General features: G+C 29.9%; 7 non-coding genes across 7 annotated transcripts; all 7 read right to left on the bottom strand.

The window, feature by feature from the left end:
* Positions 1–1,155: 1,155 nt before the first annotated feature.
* On the bottom strand, positions 1,156–1,228 carry TRNAA-AGC (transfer RNA alanine (anticodon AGC)). The gene has a single exon. It is a non-coding gene; the product is annotated as a tRNA-Ala (tRNA).
* Positions 1,229–4,938: 3,710 nt separating this feature from the next.
* Positions 4,939–5,011, bottom strand: TRNAA-AGC (transfer RNA alanine (anticodon AGC)). Its single transcript has one exon. It is a non-coding gene; the product is annotated as a tRNA-Ala (tRNA).
* A 3,685-nt stretch (positions 5,012–8,696) lies between these two features.
* On the bottom strand, positions 8,697–8,769 carry TRNAA-AGC (transfer RNA alanine (anticodon AGC)). Its single transcript has one exon. It is a non-coding gene; the product is annotated as a tRNA-Ala (tRNA).
* A 3,685-nt stretch (positions 8,770–12,454) lies between these two features.
* On the bottom strand, positions 12,455–12,527 carry TRNAA-AGC (transfer RNA alanine (anticodon AGC)). The gene has a single exon. It is a non-coding gene; the product is annotated as a tRNA-Ala (tRNA).
* Positions 12,528–16,212: 3,685 nt separating this feature from the next.
* On the bottom strand, positions 16,213–16,285 carry TRNAA-AGC (transfer RNA alanine (anticodon AGC)). The gene has a single exon. It is a non-coding gene; the product is annotated as a tRNA-Ala (tRNA).
* A 3,685-nt stretch (positions 16,286–19,970) lies between these two features.
* On the bottom strand, positions 19,971–20,043 carry TRNAA-AGC (transfer RNA alanine (anticodon AGC)). Its single transcript has one exon. It is a non-coding gene; the product is annotated as a tRNA-Ala (tRNA).
* A 3,685-nt stretch (positions 20,044–23,728) lies between these two features.
* On the bottom strand, positions 23,729–23,801 carry TRNAA-AGC (transfer RNA alanine (anticodon AGC)). The gene has a single exon. It is a non-coding gene; the product is annotated as a tRNA-Ala (tRNA).
* Between the last annotated feature and the right edge of the window lie 1,525 nt (positions 23,802–25,326).

Consider the following 25,326-nt stretch of genomic DNA (forward strand, 5'->3'; position numbering starts at 1 on the left):
AATTGTTGTAATATATTAAAATTTGATAAGTTCAAAATAATAAATAAAAATGAAAGAAAATAATAAATTCCAAAAAATATCAAATCACCCTAATACATATTGTTCATTTGTGAGGATAAAAATTATATGGAGATGCGGCGTACCGAAACCCATACCTCTCGCATGCAAAACAAGCGCTCTTCCATTTAAGCTACTTCCCCATTTGTTAATTATGATAGTAATTGTTATAATAAATTAAAACTAAAATATTAAAAATAATAAAGAAAAATCAAAGAAAATAAGAAATTCTTAAGAAGATCAAAACACTCTAAAATATATTGGTGAGTTGGGAGGATAAAAATAACTTTGACATGCGAGGTATCGAAGATCGAAACTCTCGCATGCAAAGCGAGCAATCTACTATATGAGCTATGTCCCCATTACTTAATTATGATAGTGATATTTATAATAAATTAAAATTAAAAAATATGAAATAATAAATAACAAATATAAATAAAAGAACATAATAAATTTCCCAAAAGATCAAAACACCCTAAAACATATTGGTGAGTTGAGAGTATAAAAATAATTTTCAGATGGAGGGTAACGAACCTCGAACATCTTGCATGCAAAGCAAGAGCTCTACTGTTTGAGCTACGTCCCCAATCGTTAATTCTGATAGTAATTTTTGTAATAAGTTAAAATTAGAATATAAAAATAATAAATGAATAAGAGGGAAAATATGAAGGTCCTGAAAAGATCAAAACACCATAAAATTTATTGGCGAGTTGTGAGGACAAAAATGATTTGGAAATGCATGTATCGAACCACGTACCTCTAACAAGCAAAGTGAGCAATCTACCATTTGTGCTACATTCCCATTTCTGAACTATGACAGTAATCGTTATAATAAATTAAACCTAAACAAATAAAAAATAAAAATGAAAGAAAAGAAGAAATTTCTAGAAAAGATCAAAATACTCTAAAATATATTGGTGAATTGTGAGGATAAAAATAATTTGGAAATGCGGTGTATCGAGCCTCGTATTGATTATTATAATAATAAATGCTGTAAGACATTAAAAAGAATAAATAAAAATCAAAGGAAATAAAAAATTCCAGAAAATATCAAAACACCCTAAAATATATTAGCGAGTTCTAAACATAACAATAAGTTGGAGATGCGGGGTATCGAACCCCGTACCTCTCGCATGCTAAGCGAGCACTCTTCCATTTGAGCTACATCCCCATTTGTTAATTAAGATAGTAATTGTCGTAAAAAATTACACTTAAAAATTAAAAATAATAATCAAATATATTGGTGAGTTGTGAGGATTAAAATAATTTGGAAATGCGGTGTATCGATCCTCGTACCTCTTGCAAGCAAAGCAGGCACTCTACCGTTTCAGCTACGTCCCCATTTGTTAATTATGATGGTAATTGTCGTAATAAATTAAACCAAAAAAAACTTAAAATAATAAATGTATATGAAAAAAATAATAAATTGCGGAAAAGATCAAAACACCTTAAAACATAATGGTGAGTTGTGAAGATAAAAATAATTTAGAGATATGGGGTATCGATCCACGTACCTCTTGCATGTAGAGTGCGCATTCCTCCATTTGAGCAAAATGCCCATTTGCTAATTGTGATAAAAATTGTTGTAATAAATTAAAAATAATAGTTAAATATTAAAGAAAATAAGAAATGCCTGAAAATATCAAAATACCCTAAAATATATTGATGACATATGAGGATAAAAGTAATTTGGATATGCGGGTTATCAAACACCGTACATCTTGCATGCAAAGGGAGCGCTCTACCATTTAAGCTACATCCCCATTTTATTATTATAATAGTAAATGTTGTAAGACATTAAAAAGAATAAATAAAAATCAAAGAAAATTAAAAATTCCAGAAAAGATCAAAACACCCTAAAATATATTAGCGTGTTCTGAGGATAACAATAAGTTGGAGATGCAGGGTATCGAACCCCGTACCGCTCGCATAGTAAGTGAGCACTCTTCCATTTGAGCTACATCCCCATTTGTTAATTAAGATAGTAATTGTTGTAATAAAAGACACTTAAAAATTAAAAATAATAATCATATATATTGGTGAGTTGTGAGGATTAAAAATAATTTGGAAATGCGGTGTATCGATCCTCGTACCTCTTGCAAGCAAAGCAGGCACTCTACCGTTTCAGCTACGTCCCCATTTGTTAATTATGATGGTAATTGTCGTAATAAATTAAACCAAAAAAAAACTTAAAAATAATAAATGTATATGAAAAAAAATAATAAATTGCTTTAAAAGATCAAAACACCTTAAAACATAATGGTGAGTTGTGAAGATAAAAATAATTTAGAGATATGCGGTTTATCGATCCACGTACCTCTTGCATGTAGAGTGTGCATTCCTCCATTTGAGCAAAATGCCCATTTGCTAATTGTGATAAAAATGCTGTTGTAATACAAAAAATTAAAAATTAAAAATAATAGTTAAATATTAAAGAAAATAAGAAATGCCTGTAAAATATCAAAATACACCTTAAAATATATTGAGTGACATATGAGGATAAAAGTAATTTGGATATGCAGGGTTATCAAACTACCGTACATCTTGCATGCAAAGGGAGCGCTCTACCATTTAAGCTACATCCCCAATTCTTATTATTGCGATAGTAATTGTTGTAAGACATTAAAATTAAAGATTATAAATAATAAATAAATATCAAAGAAAATTAAGAAATTCCAGAAAAGATCAAAACACCCTAAAATATATTAGCGTGAATTCTGAGGACAACAATAAGTTGGAGATGCAGGAGTATCGAACCCCGTACCGCTCGCATAGTATAGTGAGCACTCTTCCATTTGAGCTACATCCCCATTTGTTAATTAATGATAGTAATTGTTGCAAAAAGTAAATAAATAGTAAACACATATGAAAGAAAATTAGAAATTCTTGAAAAGGTCAAAAGACCCTGAAATATATTGGTGAGTTGTGAGGATAAAAATAATCTGGAAATGCGGTGTATCGATCCACTTACCTCTTAACTTTCAAAGCAAGCACTCTTCGATTTGTGCTACGTACCCATTTGTTATCTATGATAATAATTGTTGCAATACAATAAAATTAAAAATTAAAAATAAATAAATAAATACGAAAGAAAATAAGAAATTCTTGAAAATTATTAAAACACTCTAAATTTTATTGTTGAGTTGTGAGGTAAAAATATTTTAGAGATGCGGGGTATTGAAGCTGGTACATCTCGCATGCTAAGCGAGCGCTCTACCATTTCAGCTACATCCCCATTTGTTAATTGAGATAGTAATTGTTGTAATATATTAAAATTTGATAAGTTCAAAATAATAAATAAAAATGAAAGAAAATAAGAAATTCCAAAAAATATCAAATCACCCTAAAACATATTGTTCATTTGTGAGGATAAAAATTATATGGAGATGCAGCGTACCGAAACCCATACCTCTCGCATGCAAAACAAGCGCTCTACCATTTAAGCTACTTCCCCATTTGTTAATTATGATAGTAATTGTTATAATAAATTAAAACTAAAATATTAAAAATAATAAAGAAAAATCAAAGAAAATAAGAAATTCTTAAGAAGATCAAAGCACTCTAAAATATATTGGTGAGTTGGGAGGATAAAAATAACTTTGACATGCGAGGTATCGAAGATCGAAACTCTCGCATGCAAAGCGAGCAATCTACTATATGAGCTACGTCCCCATTACTTAATTATGATAGTGATATTTATAATAAATTAAAATTAAAAAATATGAAATAATAAATAACAAATATAAATAAAAGAACATAATAAATTTCCCAAAAGATCAAAACACCCTAAAACATATTGGTGAGTTGAGAGTATAAAAATAATTTTCAGATGGAGGGTAACGAACCTCGAACATCTTGCATGCAAAGCAAGAGCACTACTGTTTGAGCTACGTCCCCAATCGTTAATTATGATAGTAATTTTTGTAATAAGTTAAAATTAGAAATATAAAAATAATAAATGAATAAGAGGGAAAATAAGAAATTCCTGAAAAGATCAAAACACCCTAAAATTTATTGGCGAGTTGTGAGGACAAAAATGATTTGGAAATGCATGTATCGAACCACGTACCTCTAACAAGCAAAGCGAGCAATCTACCATTTGTGCTACATTCCCATTTCTGAACTATGATAGTAATCGTTATAATAAATTAAACCTAAACAAATAAAAAATAAAAATGAAAGAAAAGAAGAAATTTCTAGAAAAGATCAAAATACTCTAAAATATATTGGTGAATTGTGAGGATAAAAATAATTTGGAAATGCGGTGTATCGAGCCTCGTACCTCTTGCAAGCAAAGCAAGCACTCTACCGTTTCAGCTACGTCCCCATTTATTAATTATGATGGTAATTGTTGTAATAAATTAAACCAAAAAAAATTTAAAATAATAAATGTATATGAAAAAAAATAATAAATTCCGGAAAAGATCAAAACACCTTAAAACATGTTGGTGAGTTGTGAAGATAAAAATAATTTAGAGATATGGGGTATCGATCCCCGTACCACTTGCATGTAGAGCGAGCATTCCTTCATTTGAGCAAAATGCCCATTTGCTAATTGTGATAAAAATTGTTGTAATAAATTAAAATTCATAATTAAATATGAAAGAAAATAAGAAATGCCTGAAAATATCAAAATACCCTAAAATATATTGATGACTTATGAGGATAAAAGTAATTTGGAGATGCGGGGAATCGAACCTCATACCTCCCGCATGCAAAGCGAGCGCTCTACCATTTGAGCTACATCCCCATTTGATTATTATAATAATAAATGCTGTAAGACATTAAAAAGAATAAATAAAAATCAAAGGAAATAAAAAATTCCAGAAAATATCAAAACACCCTAAAATATATTAGCGAGTTCTAAACATAACAATAAGTTGGAGATGCGGGGTATCGAACCCCGTACCTCTCGCATGCTAAGCGAGCACTCTTCCATTTGAGCTACATCCCCATTTGTTAATTAAGATAGTAATTGTCGTAAAAAATTACACTTAAAAATTAAAAATAATAATCAAATATATTGGTGAGTTGTGAGGATTAAAATAATTTGGAAATGCGGTGTATCGATCCTCGTACCTCTTGCAAGCAAAGCAGGCACTCTACCGTTTCAGCTACGTCCCCATTTGTTAATTATGATGGTAATTGTCGTAATAAATTAAACCAAAAAAAACTTAAAATAATAAATGTATATGAAAAAAAATAATAAATTGCGGAAAAGATCAAAACACCTTAAAACATAATGGTGAGTTGTGAAGATAAAAATAATTTAGAGATATGGGGTATCGATCCACGTACCTCTTGCATGTAGAGTGCGCATTCCTCCATTTGAGCAAAATGCCCATTTGCTAATTGTGATAAAAATTGTTGTAATAAATTAAAAATAATAGTTAAATATTAAAGAAAATAAGAAATGCCTGAAAATATCAAAATACCCTAAAATATATTGATGACATATGAGGATAAAAGTAATTTGGATATGCGGGTTATCAAACACCGTACATCTTGCATGCAAAGGGAGCGCTCTACCATTTAAGCTACATCCCCATTTTATTATTATAATAGTAAATGTTGTAAGACATTAAAAAGAATAAATAAAAATCAAAGAAAATTAAAAATTCCAGAAAAGATCAAAACACCCTAAAATATATTAGCGTGTTCTGAGGATAACAATAAGTTGGAGATGCAGGGTATCGAACCCCGTACCGCTCGCATAGTAAGTGAGCACTCTTCCATTTGAGCTACATCCCCATTTGTTAATTAAGATAGTAATTGTTGTAATAAAAGACACTTAAAAATTAAAAATAATAATCATATATATTGGTGAGTTGTGAGGATAAAAATAATCTGGAAATGCGGTGTATCGATCCCCTTACCTCTTGCTTGCAAAGCAAGCGCTCTACCGTTTGAGCTATGCCCCCGTTTGTTAATTATGATTGTAATTGTATTAATAAATTACAATTAAAAATTAAAAATAATAAATGAATATGAAAGAAAATAAGAAATTCTTTAAAAGATCAAAACACCTTAAAGTATATTGGTGAGTTGTCAGGACAAAAATAATTTGGAAATGCGGTTTATTGAACCCCATACTTCTAACATGCAAAGCGTGCCCTCTTCTGTTTTAGCTACATCCCCATTTGTTAGTTATGATAGTTGCTGTTGTAATACAAAAAATTAAAAATTAAAAATAATAAATAAAAACAAAAGAAAATAAGATATTCTTGTAAAGTTTAAAAACACCCTAAAATATATTAGTGAGTTGTGAGGATAAAAATAATTTGGAAATGCAATTTATCGATCTACGTACCCCTTGAATGAAAAGTAAGCGCTTTACCGTTCGAGCTACATCCCCAATTCTTAATTGCGAAAGTAATTGTTGTAATAAATTAAAATTAAAAATTATAAATAATAAATAAATATAAAAGAAAATAAGAAATTCCAGAAAAGTTCAACACACCTTAACATATATTGGTGAATTGTGAAGATAAAAACAATTTGGAGATGCGGAGTATCGGTTGCTGTACCTCTCGCATGCATAGCAAGCATTCTACCATTTGAGCTACATTCCCATTTGTTAATAATGAGAGTAATTGTTGCAAAAAGTAAAAAAATAGTAAATACATATGAAAGAAAATAAGAAATTCTTGAAAAGGTCAAAACACCCTGAAATATATTGATGTGTTGTGAGGATAAAAATAATTTAGAAATGTGGGGTATCGAACCCCGTACCCTTAACATGCAAAGCGGGCACTCTTCGGTTTGTGCTACATACCCATTTGTTATCTATGATAATAATTGTTGCAATACAATAAAATTAAAAATTAAAATAAATAAATAAATACGAAAGAAAATAAGAAATTCTTGAAAATTATTAAAACACTCTAAATTTTATTGTTGAGTTGTGAGGTAAAAATATTTTAGAGATGCGGGGTATTGAAGCTGGTACTTCTCGCATGCTAAGCGAGCGCTCTACCATTTCAGCTACATCCCCATTTGTTAATTGAGATAGTTATTGTTGTAATATATTAAAATTTGATAAGTTCAAAATAATAAATAAAAATGAAAGAAAATAAGAAATTCCAAAAAATATCAAATCACCCTAAAACATATTGTTCATTTGTGAGGATAAAAATTATATGGAGATGCGGCGTACCGAAACCCATACCTCTCGCATGCAAAACAAGCGCTCTACCATTTAAGCTACTTCCCCATTTGTTAATTATGATAGTAATTGTTATAATAAATTAAAACTAAAATATTAAAAATAATAAAGAAAAATCAAAGAAAATAAGAAATTCTTAAGAAGATCAAAGCACTCTAAAATATATTGGTGAGTTGGGAGGATAAAAATAACTTTGACATGCGAGGTATCGAAGATCGAAACTCTCGCATGCAAAGCGAGCAATCTACTATATGAGCTACGTCCCCATTACTTAATTATGATAGTGATATTTATAATAAATTAAAATTAAAAAATATGAAATAATAAATAACAAATATAAATAAAAGAACATAATAAATTTCCCAAAAGATCAAAACACCCTAAAACATATTGGTGAGTTGAGAGTATAAAAATAATTTTCAGATGGAGGGTAACGAACCTCGAACATCTTGCATGCAAAGCAAGAGCTCTACTGTTTGAGCTACGTCCCCAATCGTTAATTCTGATAGTAATTTTTGTAATAAGTTAAAATTAGAATATAAAAATAATAAATGAATAAGAGGGAAAATATGAAGGTCCTGAAAAGATCAAAACACCATAAAATTTATTGGCGAGTTGTGAGGACAAAAATGATTTGGAAATGCATGTATCGAACCACGTACCTCTAACAAGCAAAGCGAGCAATCTACCATTTGTGCTACATTCCCATTTCTGAACTATGACAGTAATCGTTATAATAAATTAAACCTAAACAAATAAAAAATAAAAATGAAAGAAAAGAAGAAATTTCTAGAAAAGATCAAAATACTCTAAAATATATTGGTGAATTGTGAGGATAAAAATAATTTGGAAATGCGGTGTATCGAGCCTCGTACCTCTTGCAAGCAAAGCAGGCACTCTACCGTTTCAGCTACGTCCCCATTTATTAATTATGATGGTAATTGTTGTAATAAATTAAACCAAAAAAAATTTAAAATAATAAATGTATATGAAAAAAAATAATAAATTCCGGAAAAGATCAAAACACCTTAAAACATGTTGGTGAGTTGTGAAGATAAAAATAATTTAGAGATATGGGGTATCGATCCCCGTACCACTTGCATGTAGAGCGAGCATTCCTCCATTTGAGCAAAATGCCCATTTGCTAATTGTGATAAAAATTGTTGTAATAAATTAAAATTCATAATTAAATATGAAAGAAAATAAGAAATGCCTGAAAATATCAAAATACCCTAAAATATATTGATGACTTATGAGGATAAAAGTAATTTGGAGATGCGGGGTATCGAACCTCATACCTCCCGCATGCAAAGCGAGCGCTCTACCATTTGAGCTACATCCCCATTTGATTATTATAATAATAAATGCTGTAAGACATTAAAAAGAATAAATAAAAATCAAAGGAAATAAAAAATTCCAGAAAATATCAAAACACCCTAAAATATATTAGCGAGTTCTAAACATAACAATAAGTTGGAGATGCGGGGTATCGAACCCCGTACCTCTCGCATGCTAAGCGAGCACTCTTCCATTTGAGCTACATCCCCATTTGTTAATTAAGATAGTAATTGTCGTAAAAAATTACACTTAAAAATTAAAAATAATAATCAAATATATTGGTGAGTTGTGAGGATTAAAATAATTTGGAAATGCGGTGTATCGATCCTCGTACCTCTTGCAAGCAAAGCAGGCACTCTACCGTTTCAGCTACGTCCCCATTTGTTAATTATGATGGTAATTGTCGTAATAAATTAAACCAAAAAAAACTTAAAATAATAAATGTATATGAAAAAAAATAATAAATTGCGGAAAAGATCAAAACACCTTAAAACATAATGGTGAGTTGTGAAGATAAAAATAATTTAGAGATATGGGGTATCGATCCACGTACCTCTTGCATGTAGAGTGCGCATTCCTCCATTTGAGCAAAATGCCCATTTGCTAATTGTGATAAAAATTGTTGTAATAAATTAAAAATAATAGTTAAATATTAAAGAAAATAAGAAATGCCTGAAAATATCAAAATACCCTAAAATATATTGATGACATATGAGGATAAAAGTAATTTGGATATGCGGGTTATCAAACACCGTACATCTTGCATGCAAAGGGAGCGCTCTACCATTTAAGCTACATCCCCATTTTATTATTATAATAGTAAATGTTGTAAGACATTAAAAAGAATAAATAAAAATCAAAGAAAATTAAAAATTCCAGAAAAGATCAAAACACCCTAAAATATATTAGCGTGTTCTGAGGATAACAATAAGTTGGAGATGCAGGGTATCGAACCCCGTACCGCTCGCATAGTAAGTGAGCACTCTTCCATTTGAGCTACATCCCCATTTGTTAATTAAGATAGTAATTGTTGTAATAAAAGACACTTAAAAATTAAAAATAATAATCATATATATTGGTGAGTTGTGAGGATAAAAATAATCTGGAAATGCGGTGTATCGATCCCCTTACCTCTTGCTTGCAAAGCAAGCGCTCTACCGTTTGAGCTATGCCCCCGTTTGTTAATTATGATTGTAATTGTATTAATAAATTACAATTAAAAATTAAAAATAATAAATGAATATGAAAGAAAATAAGAAATTCTTTAAAAGATCAAAACACCTTAAAGTATATTGGTGAGTTGTCAGGACAAAAATAATTTGGAAATGCGGTTTATTGAACCCCATACTTCTAACATGCAAAGCGTGCCCTCTTCTGTTTTAGCTACATCCCCATTTGTTAGTTATGATAGTTGCTGTTGTAATACAAAAAATTAAAAATTAAAAATAATAAATAAAAACAAAAGAAAATAAGATATTCTTGTAAAGTTTAAAAACACCCTAAAATATATTAGTGAGTTGTGAGGATAAAAATAATTTGGAAATGCAATTTATCGATCTACGTACCCCTTGAATGAAAAGTAAGCGCTTTACCGTTCGAGCTACATCCCCAATTCTTAATTGCGAAAGTAATTGTTGTAATAAATTAAAATTAAAAATTATAAATAATAAATAAATATAAAAGAAAATAAGAAATTCCAGAAAAGTTCAACACACCTTAACATATATTGGTGAATTGTGAAGATAAAAACAATTTGGAGATGCGGAGTATCGGTTGCTGTACCTCTCGCATGCATAGCAAGCATTCTACCATTTGAGCTACATTCCCATTTGTTAATAATGAGAGTAATTGTTGCAAAAAGTAAAAAAATAGTAAATACATATGAAAGAAAATAAGAAATTCTTGAAAAGGTCAAAACACCCTGAAATATATTGATGTGTTGTGAGGATAAAAATAATTTAGAAATGTGGGGTATCGAACCCCGTACCCTTAACATGCAAAGCGGGCACTCTTCGGTTTGTGCTACATACCCATTTGTTATCTATGATAATAATTGTTGCAATACAATAAAATTAAAAATTAAAATAAATAAATAAATACGAAAGAAAATAAGAAATTCTTGAAAATTATTAAAACACTCTAAATTTTATTGTTGAGTTGTGAGGTAAAAATATTTTAGAGATGCGGGGTATTGAAGCTGGTACTTCTCGCATGCTAAGCGAGCGCTCTACCATTTCAGCTACATCCCCATTTGTTAATTGAGATAGTTATTGTTGTAATATATTAAAATTTGATAAGTTCAAAATAATAAATAAAAATGAAAGAAAATAAGAAATTCCAAAAAATATCAAATCACCCTAAAACATATTGTTCATTTGTGAGGATAAAAATTATATGGAGATGCGGCGTACCGAAACCCATACCTCTCGCATGCAAAACAAGCGCTCTACCATTTAAGCTACTTCCCCATTTGTTAATTATGATAGTAATTGTTATAATAAATTAAAACTAAAATATTAAAAATAATAAAGAAAAATCAAAGAAAATAAGAAATTCTTAAGAAGATCAAAGCACTCTAAAATATATTGGTGAGTTGGGAGGATAAAAATAACTTTGACATGCGAGGTATCGAAGATCGAAACTCTCGCATGCAAAGCGAGCAATCTACTATATGAGCTACGTCCCCATTACTTAATTATGATAGTGATATTTATAATAAATTAAAATTAAAAAATATGAAATAATAAATAACAAATATAAATAAAAGAACATAATAAATTTCCCAAAAGATCAAAACACCCTAAAACATATTGGTGAGTTGAGAGTATAAAAATAATTTTCAGATGGAGGGTAACGAACCTCGAACATCTTGCATGCAAAGCAAGAGCTCTACTGTTTGAGCTACGTCCCCAATCGTTAATTCTGATAGTAATTTTTGTAATAAGTTAAAATTAGAATATAAAAATAATAAATGAATAAGAGGGAAAATATGAAGGTCCTGAAAAGATCAAAACACCATAAAATTTATTGGCGAGTTGTGAGGACAAAAATGATTTGGAAATGCATGTATCGAACCACGTACCTCTAACAAGCAAAGCGAGCAATCTACCATTTGTGCTACATTCCCATTTCTGAACTATGACAGTAATCGTTATAATAAATTAAACCTAAACAAATAAAAAATAAAAATGAAAGAAAAGAAGAAATTTCTAGAAAAGATCAAAATACTCTAAAATATATTGGTGAATTGTGAGGATAAAAATAATTTGGAAATGCGGTGTATCGAGCCTCGTACCTCTTGCAAGCAAAGCAGGCACTCTACCGTTTCAGCTACGTCCCCATTTATTAATTATGATGGTAATTGTTGTAATAAATTAAACCAAAAAAAATTTAAAATAATAAATGTATATGAAAAAAAATAATAAATTCCGGAAAAGATCAAAACACCTTAAAACATGTTGGTGAGTTGTGAAGATAAAAATAATTTAGAGATATGGGGTATCGATCCCCGTACCACTTGCATGTAGAGCGAGCATTCCTCCATTTGAGCAAAATGCCCATTTGCTAATTGTGATAAAAATTGTTGTAATAAATTAAAATTCATAATTAAATATGAAAGAAAATAAGAAATGCCTGAAAATATCAAAATACCCTAAAATATATTGATGACTTATGAGGATAAAAGTAATTTGGAGATGCGGGGTATCGAACCTCATACCTCCCGCATGCAAAGCGAGCGCTCTACCATTTGAGCTACATCCCCATTTGATTATTATAATAATAAATGCTGTAAGACATTAAAAAGAATAAATAAAAATCAAAGGAAATAAAAAATTCCAGAAAATATCAAAACACCCTAAAATATATTAGCGAGTTCTAAACATAACAATAAGTTGGAGATGCGGGGTATCGAACCCCGTACCTCTCGCATGCTAAGCGAGCACTCTTCCATTTGAGCTACATCCCCATTTGTTAATTAAGATAGTAATTGTCGTAAAAAATTACACTTAAAAATTAAAAATAATAATCAAATATATTGGTGAGTTGTGAGGATTAAAATAATTTGGAAATGCGGTGTATCGATCCTCGTACCTCTTGCAAGCAAAGCAGGCACTCTACCGTTTCAGCTACGTCCCCATTTGTTAATTATGATGGTAATTGTCGTAATAAATTAAACCAAAAAAAACTTAAAATAATAAATGTATATGAAAAAAAATAATAAATTGCGGAAAAGATCAAAACACCTTAAAACATAATGGTGAGTTGTGAAGATAAAAATAATTTAGAGATATGGGGTATCGATCCACGTACCTCTTGCATGTAGAGTGCGCATTCCTCCATTTGAGCAAAATGCCCATTTGCTAATTGTGATAAAAATTGTTGTAATAAATTAAAAATAATAGTTAAATATTAAAGAAAATAAGAAATGCCTGAAAATATCAAAATACCCTAAAATATATTGATGACATATGAGGATAAAAGTAATTTGGATATGCGGGTTATCAAACACCGTACATCTTGCATGCAAAGGGAGCGCTCTACCATTTAAGCTACATCCCCATTTTATTATTATAATAGTAAATGTTGTAAGACATTAAAAAGAATAAATAAAAATCAAAGAAAATTAAAAATTCCAGAAAAGATCAAAACACCCTAAAATATATTAGCGTGTTCTGAGGATAACAATAAGTTGGAGATGCAGGGTATCGAACCCCGTACCGCTCGCATAGTAAGTGAGCACTCTTCCATTTGAGCTACATCCCCATTTGTTAATTAAGATAGTAATTGTTGTAATAAAAGACACTTAAAAATTAAAAATAATAATCATATATATTGGTGAGTTGTGAGGATAAAAATAATCTGGAAATGCGGTGTATCGATCCCCTTACCTCTTGCTTGCAAAGCAAGGGCTCTACCGTTTGAGCTATGCCCCCGTTTGTTAATTATGATTGTAATTGTATTAATAAATTACAATTAAAAATTAAAAATAATAAATGAATATGAAAGAAAATAAGAAATTCTTTAAAAGATCAAAACACCTTAAAGTATATTGGTGAGTTGTCAGGACAAAAATAATTTGGAAATGCGGTTTATTGAACCCCATACTTCTAACATGCAAAGCGTGCCCTCTTCTGTTTTAGCTACATCCCCATTTGTTAGTTATGATAGTTGCTGTTGTAATACAAAAAATTAAAAATTAAAAATAATAAATAAAAACAAAAGAAAATAAGATATTCTTGTAAAGTTTAAAAACACCCTAAAATATATTAGTGAGTTGTGAGGATAAAAATAATTTGGAAATGCAATTTATCGATCTACGTACCCCTTGAATGAAAAGTAAGCGCTTTACCGTTCGAGCTACATCCCCAATTCTTAATTGCGAAAGTAATTGTTGTAATAAATTAAAATTAAAAATTATAAATAATAAATAAATATAAAAGAAAATAAGAAATTCCAGAAAAGTTCAACACACCTTAACATATATTGGTGAATTGTGAAGATAAAAACAATTTGGAGATGCGGAGTATCGGTTGCTGTACCTCTCGCATGCATAGCAAGCATTCTACCATTTGAGCTACATTCCCATTTGTTAATAATGAGAGTAATTGTTGCAAAAAGTAAAAAAATAGTAAATACATATGAAAGAAAATAAGAAATTCTTGAAAAGGTCAAAACACCCTGAAATATATTGATGTGTTGTGAGGATAAAAATAATTTAGAAATGTGGGGTATCGAACCCCGTACCCTTAACATGCAAAGCGGGCACTCTTCGGTTTGTGCTACATACCCATTTGTTATCTATGATAATAATTGTTGCAATACAATAAAATTAAAAATTAAAATAAATAAATAAATACGAAAGAAAATAAGAAATTCTTGAAAATTATTAAAACACTCTAAATTTTATTGTTGAGTTGTGAGGTAAAAATATTTTAGAGATGCGGGGTATTGAAGCTGGTACTTCTCGCATGCTAAGCGAGCGCTCTACCATTTCAGCTACATCCCCATTTGTTAATTGAGATAGTTATTGTTGTAATATATTAAAATTTGATAAGTTCAAAATAATAAATAAAAATGAAAGAAAATAAGAAATTCCAAAAAATATCAAATCACCCTAAAACATATTGTTCATTTGTGAGGATAAAAATTATATGGAGATGCGGCGTACCGAAACCCATACCTCTCGCATGCAAAACAAGCGCTCTACCATTTAAGCTACTTCCCCATTTGTTAATTATGATAGTAATTGTTATAATAAATTAAAACTAAAATATTAAAAATAATAAAGAAAAATCAAAGAAAATAAGAAATTCTTAAGAAGATCAAAGCACTCTAAAATATATTGGTGAGTTGGGAGGATAAAAATAACTTTGACATGCGAGGTATCGAAGATCGAAACTCTCGCATGCAAAGCGAGCAATCTACTATATGAGCTACGTCCCCATTACTTAATTATGATAGTGATATTTATAATAAATTAAAATTAAAAAATATGAAATAATAAATAACAAATATAAATAAAAGAACATAATAAATTTCCCAAAAGATCAAAACACCCTAAAACATATTGGTGAGTTGAGAGTATAAAAATAATTTTCAGATGGAGGGTAACGAACCTCGAACATCTTGCATGCAAAGCAAGAGCTCTACTGTTTGAGCTACGTCCCCAATCGTTAATTCTGATAGTAATTTTTGTAATAAGTTAAAATTAGAATATAAAAATAATAAATGAATAAGAGGGAAAATATGAAGGTCCTGAAAAGATCAAAACACCATAAAATTTATTGGCGAGTTGTGAGGACAAAAATGATTTGGAAATGCATGTATCGAACCACGTACCTCTAACAAGCAAAGCGAGCAATCTACCATTTGTGCTACATTCCCATTTCTGAACTATGACAGTAATCGTTATAATAAATTAAACCTAAACAAATAAAAAATAAAAATGAAAGAAAAGAAGAAATTTCTAGAAAAGATCAAAATACTCTAAAATATATTGGTGAATTGTGAGGATAAAAATAATTTGGAAATGCGGTGTATCGAGCCTCGTACCTCTTGCAAGCAAAGCAGGCACTCTACCGTTTCAGCTACGTCCCCATTTATTAATTATGATGGTAATTGTTGTAATAAATTAAACCAAAAAAAATTTAAAATAATAAATGTATATGAAAAAAAATAATAAATTCCGGAAAAGATTAAAACACCTTAAAACATGTTGGTGAGTTGTGAAGATAAAAATAATTTAGAGATATGGGGTATCGATCCCCGTACCACTTGCATGTAGAGCGAGCATTCCTCCATTTGAGCAAAATGCCCATTTGCTAATTGTGATAAAAATTGTTGTAATAAATTAAAATTCATAATTAAATATGAAAGAAAATAAGAAATGCCTGAAAATATCAAAATACCCTAAAATATATTGATGACTTATGAGGATAAAAGTAATTTGGAGATGCGGGGAATCGAACCTCATACCTCCCGCATGCAAAGCGAGCGCTCTACCATTTGAGCTACATCCCCATTTGATTATTATAATAATAAATGCTGTAAGACATTAAAAAGAATAAATAAAAATCAAAGGAAATAAAAAATTCCAGAAAATATCAAAACACGCTAAAATATATTAGCGAGTTCTAAACATAACAATAAGTTGGAGATGCGGGGTATCGAACCCCGTACCTCTCGCATGCTAAGCGAGCACTCTTCCATTTGAGCTACATCCCCATTTGTTAATTAAGATAGTAATTGTCGTAAAAAATTACACTTAAAAATTAAAAATAATAATCAAATATATTGGTGAGTTGTGAGGATTAAAATAATTTGGAAATGCGGTGTATCGATCCTCGTACCTCTTGCAAGCAAAGCAGGCACTCTACCGTTTCAGCTACGTCCCCATTTGTTAATTATGATGGTAATTGTCGTAATAAATTAAACCAAAAAAAACTTAAAATAATAAATGTATATGAAAAAAAATAATAAATTGCGGAAAAGATCAAAACACCTTAAAACATAATGGTGAGTTGTGAAGATAAAAATAATTTAGAGATATGGGGTATCGATCCACGTACCTCTTGCATGTAGAGTGCGCATTCCTCCATTTGAGCAAAATGCCCATTTGCTAATTGTGATAAAAATTGTTGTAATAAATTAAAAATAATAGTTAAATATTAAAGAAAATAAGAAATGCCTGAAAATATCAAAATACCCTAAAATATATTGATGACATATGAGGATAAAAGTAATTTGGATATGCGGGTTATCAAACACCGTACATCTTGCATGCAAAGGGAGCGCTCTACCATTTAAGCTACATCCCCATTTTATTATTATAATAGTAAATGTTGTAAGACATTAAAAAGAATAAATAAAAATCAAAGAAAATTAAAAATTCCAGAAAAGATCAAAACACCCTAAAATATATTAGCGTGTTCTGAGGATAACAATAAGTTGGAGATGCAGGGTATCGAACCCCGTACCGCTCGCATAGTAAGTGAGCACTCTTCCATTTGAGCTACATCCCCATTTGTTAATTAAGATAGTAATTGTTGTAATAAAAGACACTTAAAAATTAAAAATAATAATCATATATATTGGTGAGTTGTGAGGATAAAAATAATCTGGAAATGCGGTGTATCGATCCCCTTACCTCTTGCTTGCAAAGCAAGCGCTCTACCGTTTGAGCTATGCCCCCGTTTGTTAATTATGATTGTAATTGTATTAATAAATTACAATTAAAAATTAAAAATAATAAATGAATATGAAAGAAAATAAGAAATTCTTTAAAAGATCAAAACACCTTAAAGTATATTGGTGAGTTGTCAGGACAAAAATAATTTGGAAATGCGGTTTATTGAACCCCATACTTCTAACATGCAAAGCGTGCCCTCTTCTGTTTTAGCTACATCCCCATTTGTTAGTTATGATAGTTGCTGTTGTAATACAAAAAATTAAAAATTAAAAATAATAAATAAAAACAAAAGAAAATAAGATATTCTTGTAAAGTTTAAAAACACCCTAAAATATATTAGTGAGTTGTGAGGATAAAAATAATTTGGAAATGCAATTTATCGATCTACGTACCCCTTGAATGCAAAGTAAGCGCTTTACCGTTCGAGCTACATCCCCAATTCTTAATTGCGAAAGTAATTGTTGTAATAAATTAAAATTAAAAATTATAAATAATAAATAAATATAAAAGAAAATAAGAAATTCCAGAAAAGTTCAACACACCTTAACATATATTGGTGAATTGTGAAGATAAAAACAATTTGGAGATGCGGAGTATCGGTTGCTGTACCTCTCGCATGCATAGCAAGCATTCTACCATTTGAGCTACATTCCCATTTGTTAATAATGAGAGTAATTGTTGCAAAAAGTAAAAAAATAGTAAATACATATGAAAGAAAATAAGAAATTCTTGAAAAGGTCAAAACACCCTGAAATATATTGATGTGTTGTGAGGATAAAAATAATTTAGAAATGTGGGGTATCGAACCCCGTACCCTTAACATGCAAAGCGGGCACTCTTCGGTTTGTGCTACATACCCATTTGTTATCTATGATAATAATTGTTGCAATACAATAAAATTAAAAATTAAAATAAATAAATAAATACGAAAGAAAATAAGAAATTCTTGAAAATTATTAAAACACTCTAAATTTTATTGTTGAGTTGTGAGGTAAAAATATTTTAGAGATGCGGGGTATTGAAGCTGGTACTTCTCGCATGCTAAGCGAGCGCTCTACCATTTCAGCTACATCCCCATTTGTTAATTGAGATAGTTATTGTTGTAATATATTAAAATTTGATAAGTTCAAAATAATAAATAAAAATGAAAGAAAATAAGAAATTCCAAAAAATATCAAATCACCCTAAAACATATTGTTCATTTGTGAGGATAAAAATTATATGGAGATGCGGCGTACCGAAACCCATACCTCTCGCATGCAAAACAAGCGCTCTACCATTTAAGCTACTTCCCCATTTGTTAATTATGATAGTAATTGTTATAATAAATTAAAACTAAAATATTAAAAATAATAAAGAAAAATCAAAGAAAATAAGAAATTCTTAAGAAGATCAAAGCACTCTAAAATATATTGGTGAGTTGGGAGGATAAAAATAACTTTGACATGCGAGGTATCGAAGATCGAAACTCTCGCATGCAAAGCGAGCAATCTACTATATGAGCTACGTCCCCATTACTTAATTATGATAGTGATATTTATAATAAATTAAAATTAAAAAATATGAAATAATAAATAACAAATATAAATAAAAGAACATAATAAATTTCCCAAAAGATCAAAACACCCTAAAACATATTGGTGAGTTGAGACTATAAAAATAATTTTCAGATGGAGGGTAACGAACCTCGAACATCTTGCATGCAAAGCAAGAGCTCTACTGTTTGAGCTACGTCCCCAATCGTTAATTATGATAGTAATTTTTGTAATAAGTTAAAATTAGAAATTAAAAATAATAAATGAATAAGAGAGAAAATAAGAAATTCCTGAAAAGATCAAAACACCCTAAAACATATTGGCGAGTTGTGAGGACAAAAATGATTTGGAAATGCATGTATCGAACCACGTACCTCTAACAAGCAAAGCGAGCAATCTACCATTTGTGCTACATTCCCATTTCTGAACTATGACAGTAATCGTTATAATAAATTAAACCTAAACAAATAAAAAATAAAAATGAAAGAAAAGAAGAAATTTCTAGAAAAGATCAAAATACTCTAAAATATATTGGTGAATTGTGAGGATAAAAATAATTTGGAAATGCGGTGTATCGAGCCTCGTACCTCTTGCAAGCAAAGCAGGCACTCTACCGTTTCAGCTACGTCCCCATTTATTAATTATGATGGTAATTGTTGTAATAAATTAAACCAAAAAAAATTTAAAATAATAAATGTATATGAAAAAAAATAATAAATTCCGGAAAAGATCAAAACACCTTAAAACATGTTGGTGAGTTGTGAAGATAAAAATAATTTAGAGATATGGGGTATCGATCCCCGTACCACTTGCATGTAGAGCGAGCATTCCTCCATTTGAGCAAAATGCCCATTTGCTAATTGTGATAAAAATTGTTGTAATAAATTAAAATTCATAATTAAATATGAAAGAAAATAAGAAATGCCTGAAAATATCAGAATACCCTAAAATATATTGATGACTTATGAGGATAAAAGTAATTTGGAGATGCGGGGTATCGAACCTCATACCTCCCGCATGCAAAGCGAGCGCTCTACCATTTGAGCTACATCCCCATTTGATTATTATAATAATAAATGCTGTAAGACATTAAAAAGAATAAATAAAAATCAAAGGAAATAAAAAATTCCAGAAAATATCAAAACACCCTAAAATATATTAGCGAGTTCTAAACATAACAATAAGTTGGAGATGCGGGGTATCGAACCCCGTACCTCTCGCATGCTAAGCGAGCACTCTTCCATTTGAGCTACATCCCCATTTGTTAATTAAGATAGTAATTGTCGTAAAAAATTACACTTAAAAATTAAAAATAATAATCAAATATATTGGTGAGTTGTGAGGATTAAAATAATTTGGAAATGCGGTGTATCGATCCTCGTACCTCTTGCAAGCAAAGCAGGCACTCTACCGTTTCAGCTACGTCCCCATTTGTTAATTATGATGGTAATTGTCGTAATAAATTAAACCAAAAAAAACTTAAAATAATAAATGTATATGAAAAAAAATAATAAATTGCGGAAAAGATCAAAACACCTTAAAACATAATGGTGAGTTGTGAAGATAAAAATAATTTAGAGATATGGGGTATCGATCCACGTACCTCTTGCATGTAGAGTGCGCATTCCTCCATTTGAGCAAAATGCCCATTTGCTAATTGTGATAAAAATTGTTGTAATAAATTAAAAATAATAGTTAAATATTAAAGAAAATAAGAAATGCCTGAAAATATCAAAATACCCTAAAATATATTGATGACATATGAGGATAAAAGTAATTTGGATATGCGGGTTATCAAACACCGTACATCTTGCATGCAAAGGGAGCGCTCTACCATTTAAGCTACATCCCCATTTTATTATTATAATAGTAAATGTTGTAAGACATTAAAAAGAATAAATAAAAATCAAAGAAAATTAAAAATTCCAGAAAAGATCAAAACACCCTAAAATATATTAGCGTGTTCTGAGGATAACAATAAGTTGGAGATGCAGGGTATCGAACCCCGTACCGCTCGCATAGTAAGTGAGCACTCTTCCATTTGAGCTACATCCCCATTTGTTAATTAAGATAGTAATTGTTGTAATAAAAGACACTTAAAAATTAAAAATAATAATCATATATATTGGTGAGTTGTGAGGATAAAAATAATCTGGAAATGCGGTGTATCGATCCCCTTACCTCTTGCTTGCAAAGCAAGCGCTCTACCGTTTGAGCTATGCCCCCGTTTGTTAATTATGATTGTAATTGTATTAATAAATTACAATTAAAAATTAAAAATAATAAATGAATATGAAAGAAAATAAGAAATTCTTTAAAAGATCAAAACACCTTAAAGTATATTGGTGAGTTGTCAGGACAAAAATAATTTGGAAATGCGGTTTATTGAACCCCATACTTCTAACATGCAAAGCGTGCCCTCTTCTGTTTTAGCTACATCCCCATTTGTTAGTTATGATAGTTGCTGTTGTAATACAAAAAATTAAAAATTAAAAATAATAAATAAAAACAAAAGAAAATAAGATATTCTTGTAAAGTTTAAAAACACCCTAAAATATATTAGTGAGTTGTGAGGATAAAAATAATTTGGAAATGCAATTTATCGATCTACGTACCCCTTGAATGCAAAGTAAGCGCTTTACCGTTCGAGCTACATCCCCAATTCTTAATTGCGAAAGTAATTGTTGTAATAAATTAAAATTAAAAATTATAAATAATAAATAAATATAAAAGAAAATAAGAAATTCCAGAAAAGTTCAACACACCTTAACATATATTGGTGAATTGTGAAGATAAAAACAATTTGGAGATGCGGAGTATCGGTTGCTGTACCTCTCGCATGCATAGCAAGCATTCTACCATTTGAGCTACATTCCCATTTGTTAATAATGAGAGTAATTGTTGCAAAAAGTAAAAAAATAGTAAATACATATGAAAGAAAATAAGAAATTCTTGAAAAGGTCAAAACACCCTGAAATATATTGATGTGTTGTGAGGATAAAAATAATTTAGAAATGTGGGGTATCGAACCCCGTACCCTTAACATGCAAAGCGGGCACTCTTCGGTTTGTGCTACATACCCATTTGTTATCTATGATAATAATTGTTGCAATACAATAAAATTAAAAATTAAAATAAATAAATAAATACGAAAGAAAATAAGAAATTCTTGAAAATTATTAAAACACTCTAAATTTTATTGTTGAGTTGTGAGGTAAAAATATTTTAGAGATGCGGGGTATTGAAGCTGGTACTTCTCGCATGCTAAGCGAGCGCTCTACCATTTCAGCTACATCCCCATTTGTTAATTGAGATAGTTATTGTTGTAATATATTAAAATTTGATAAGTTCAAAATAATAAATAAAAATGAAAGAAAATAAGAAATTCCAAAAAATATCAAATCACCCTAAAACATATTGTTCATTTGTGAGGATAAAAATTATATGGAGATGCGGCGTACCGAAACCCATACCTCTCGCATGCAAAACAAGCGCTCTACCATTTAAGCTACTTCCCCATTTGTTAATTATGATAGTAATTGTTATAATAAATTAAAACTAAAATATTAAAAATAATAAAGAAAAATCAAAGAAAATAAGAAATTCTTAAGAAGATCAAAGCACTCTAAAATATATTGGTGAGTTGGGAGGATAAAAATAACTTTGACATGCGAGGTATCGAAGATCGAAACTCTCGCATGCAAAGCGAGCAATCTACTATATGAGCTACGTCCCCATTACTTAATTATGATAGTGATATTTATAATAAATTAAAATTAAAAAATATGAAATAATAAATAACAAATATAAATAAAAGAACATAATAAATTTCCCAAAAGATCAAAACACCCTAAAACATATTGGTGAGTTGAGACTATAAAAATAATTTTCAGATGGAGGGTAACGAACCTCGAACATCTTGCATGCAAAGCAAGAGCTCTACTGTTTGAGCTACGTCCCCAATCGTTAATTATGATAGTAATTTTTGTAATAAGTTAAAATTAGAAATTAAAAATAATAAATGAATAAGAGAGAAAATAAGAAATTCCTGAAAAGATCAAAACACCCTAAAACATATTGGCGAGTTGTGAGGACAAAAATGATTTGGAAATGCATGTATCGAACCACGTACCTCTAACAAGCAAAGCGAGCAATCTACCATTTGTGCTACATTCCCATTTCTGAACTATGACAGTAATCGTTATAATAAATTAAACCTAAACAAATAAAAAATAAAAATGAAAGAAAAGAAGAAATTTCTAGGAAAGATCAAAATACTCTAAAATATATTGGTGAATTGTGAGGATAAAAATAATTTGGAAATGCGGTGTATCGAGCCTCGTACCTCTTGCAAGCAAAGCAGGCACTCTGCCGTTTCAGCTACGTCCCCATTTATTAATTATGATGGTAATTGTTGTAATAAATTAAACCAAAAAAAATTTAAAATAATAAATGTATATGAAAAAAAATAATAAATTCCGGAAAAGATCAAAACACCTTAAAACATGTTGGTGAGTTGTGAAGATAAAAATAATTTAGAGATATGGGGTATCGATCCCCGTACCACTTGCATGTAGAGCGAGCATTCCTCCATTTGAGCAAAATGCCCATTTGCTAATTGTGATAAAAATTGTTGTAATAAATTAAAATTCATAATTAAATATGAAAGAAAATAAGAAATGCCTGAAAATATCAGAATACCCTAAAATATATTGATGACTTATGAGGATAAAAGTAATTTGGAGATGCGGGGTATCGAACCTCATACCTCCCGCATGCAAAGCGAGCGCTCTACCATTTGAGCTACATCCCCATTTGATTATTATAATAATAAATGCTGTAAGACATTAAAAAGAATAAATAAAAATCAAAGGAAATAAAAAATTCCAGAAAATATCAAAACACCCTAAAATATATTAGCGAGTTCTAAACATAACAATAAGTTGGAGATGCGGGGTATCGAACCCCGTACCTCTCGCATGCTAAGCGAGCACTCTTCCATTTGAGCTACATCCCCATTTGTTAATTAAGATAGTAATTGTCGTAAAAAATTACACTTAAAAATTAAAAATAATAATCAAATATATTGGTGAGTTGTGAGGATTAAAATAATTTGGAAATGCGGTGTATCGATCCTCGTACCTCTTGCAAGCAAAGCAGGCACTCTACCGTTTCAGCTACGTCCCCATTTGTTAATTATGATGGTAATTGTCGTAATAAATTAAACCAAAAGAAACTTAAAATAATAAATGTATATGAAAAAAAATAATAAATTGCGGAAAAGATCAAAACACCTTAAAACATAATGGTGAGTTGTGAAGATAAAAATAATTTAGAGATATGGGGTATCGATCCACGTACCTCTTTCATGTAGAGTGCGCATTCCTCCATTTGAGCAAAATGCCCATTTGCTAATTGTGATAAAAATTGTTGTAATAAATTAAAAATAATAGTTAAATATTAAAGAAAATAAGAAATGCCTGAAAATATCAAAATACCCTAAAATATATTGATGACATATGAGGATAAAAGTAATTTGGATATGCGGGTTATCAAACACCGTACATCTTGCATGCAAAGGGAGCGCTCTACCATTTGAGCTACATCCCCATTTTATTATTATAATAGTAAATGTTGTAAGACATTAAAAAGAATAAATAAAAATCAAAGAAAATTAAAAATTCCAGAAAAGATCAAAACACCCTAAAATATATTAGCGTGTTCTGAGGATAACAATAAGTTGGAGATGCAGGGTATCGAACCCCGTACCGCTCGCATAGTAAGTGAGCACTCTTCCATTTGAGCTACATCCCCATTTGTTAATTAAGATAGTAATTGTTGTAATAAAAGACACTTAAAAATTAAAAATAATAATCATATATATTGGTGAGTTGTGAGGATAAAAATAATCTGGAAATGCGGTGTATCGATCCCCTTACCTCTTGCTTGCAAAGCAAGCGCTCTACCGTTTGAGCTATGCCCCCGTTTGTTAATTATGATTGTAATTGTATTAATAAATTACAATTAAAAATTAAAAATAATAAATGAATATGAAAGAAAATAAGAAATTCTTTAAAAGATCAAAACACCTTAAAGTATATTGGTGAGTTGTCAGGACAAAAATAATTTGGAAATGCGGTTTATTGAACCCCATACTTCTAACATGCAAAGCGTGCCCTCTTCTGTTTTAGCTACATCCCCATTTGTTAGTTATGATAGTTGCTGTTGTAATACAAAAAATTAAAAATTAAAAATAATAAATAAAAACAAAAGAAAATAAGATATTCTTGTAAAGTTTAAAAACACCCTAAAATATATTAGTGAGTTGTGAGGATAAAAATAATTTGGAAATGCAATTTATCGATCTACGTACCCCTTGAATGCAAAGTAAGCGCTTTACCGTTCGAGCTACATCCCCAATTCTTAATTGCGAAAGTAATTGTTGTAATAAATTAAAATTATAAATTATAAATAATAAATAAATATAAAAGAAAATAAGAAATTCCAGAAAAGTTCAACACACCTTAACATATATTGGTGAA

This window comes from Nelumbo lutea, chromosome 2 (genome assembly GCF_056320005.1).
Source record: "Nelumbo lutea isolate HS-2025 chromosome 2, American lotus-T2T, whole genome shotgun sequence".
Classification (NCBI taxonomy): Eukaryota; Viridiplantae; Streptophyta; class Magnoliopsida; order Proteales; family Nelumbonaceae; genus Nelumbo; species Nelumbo lutea.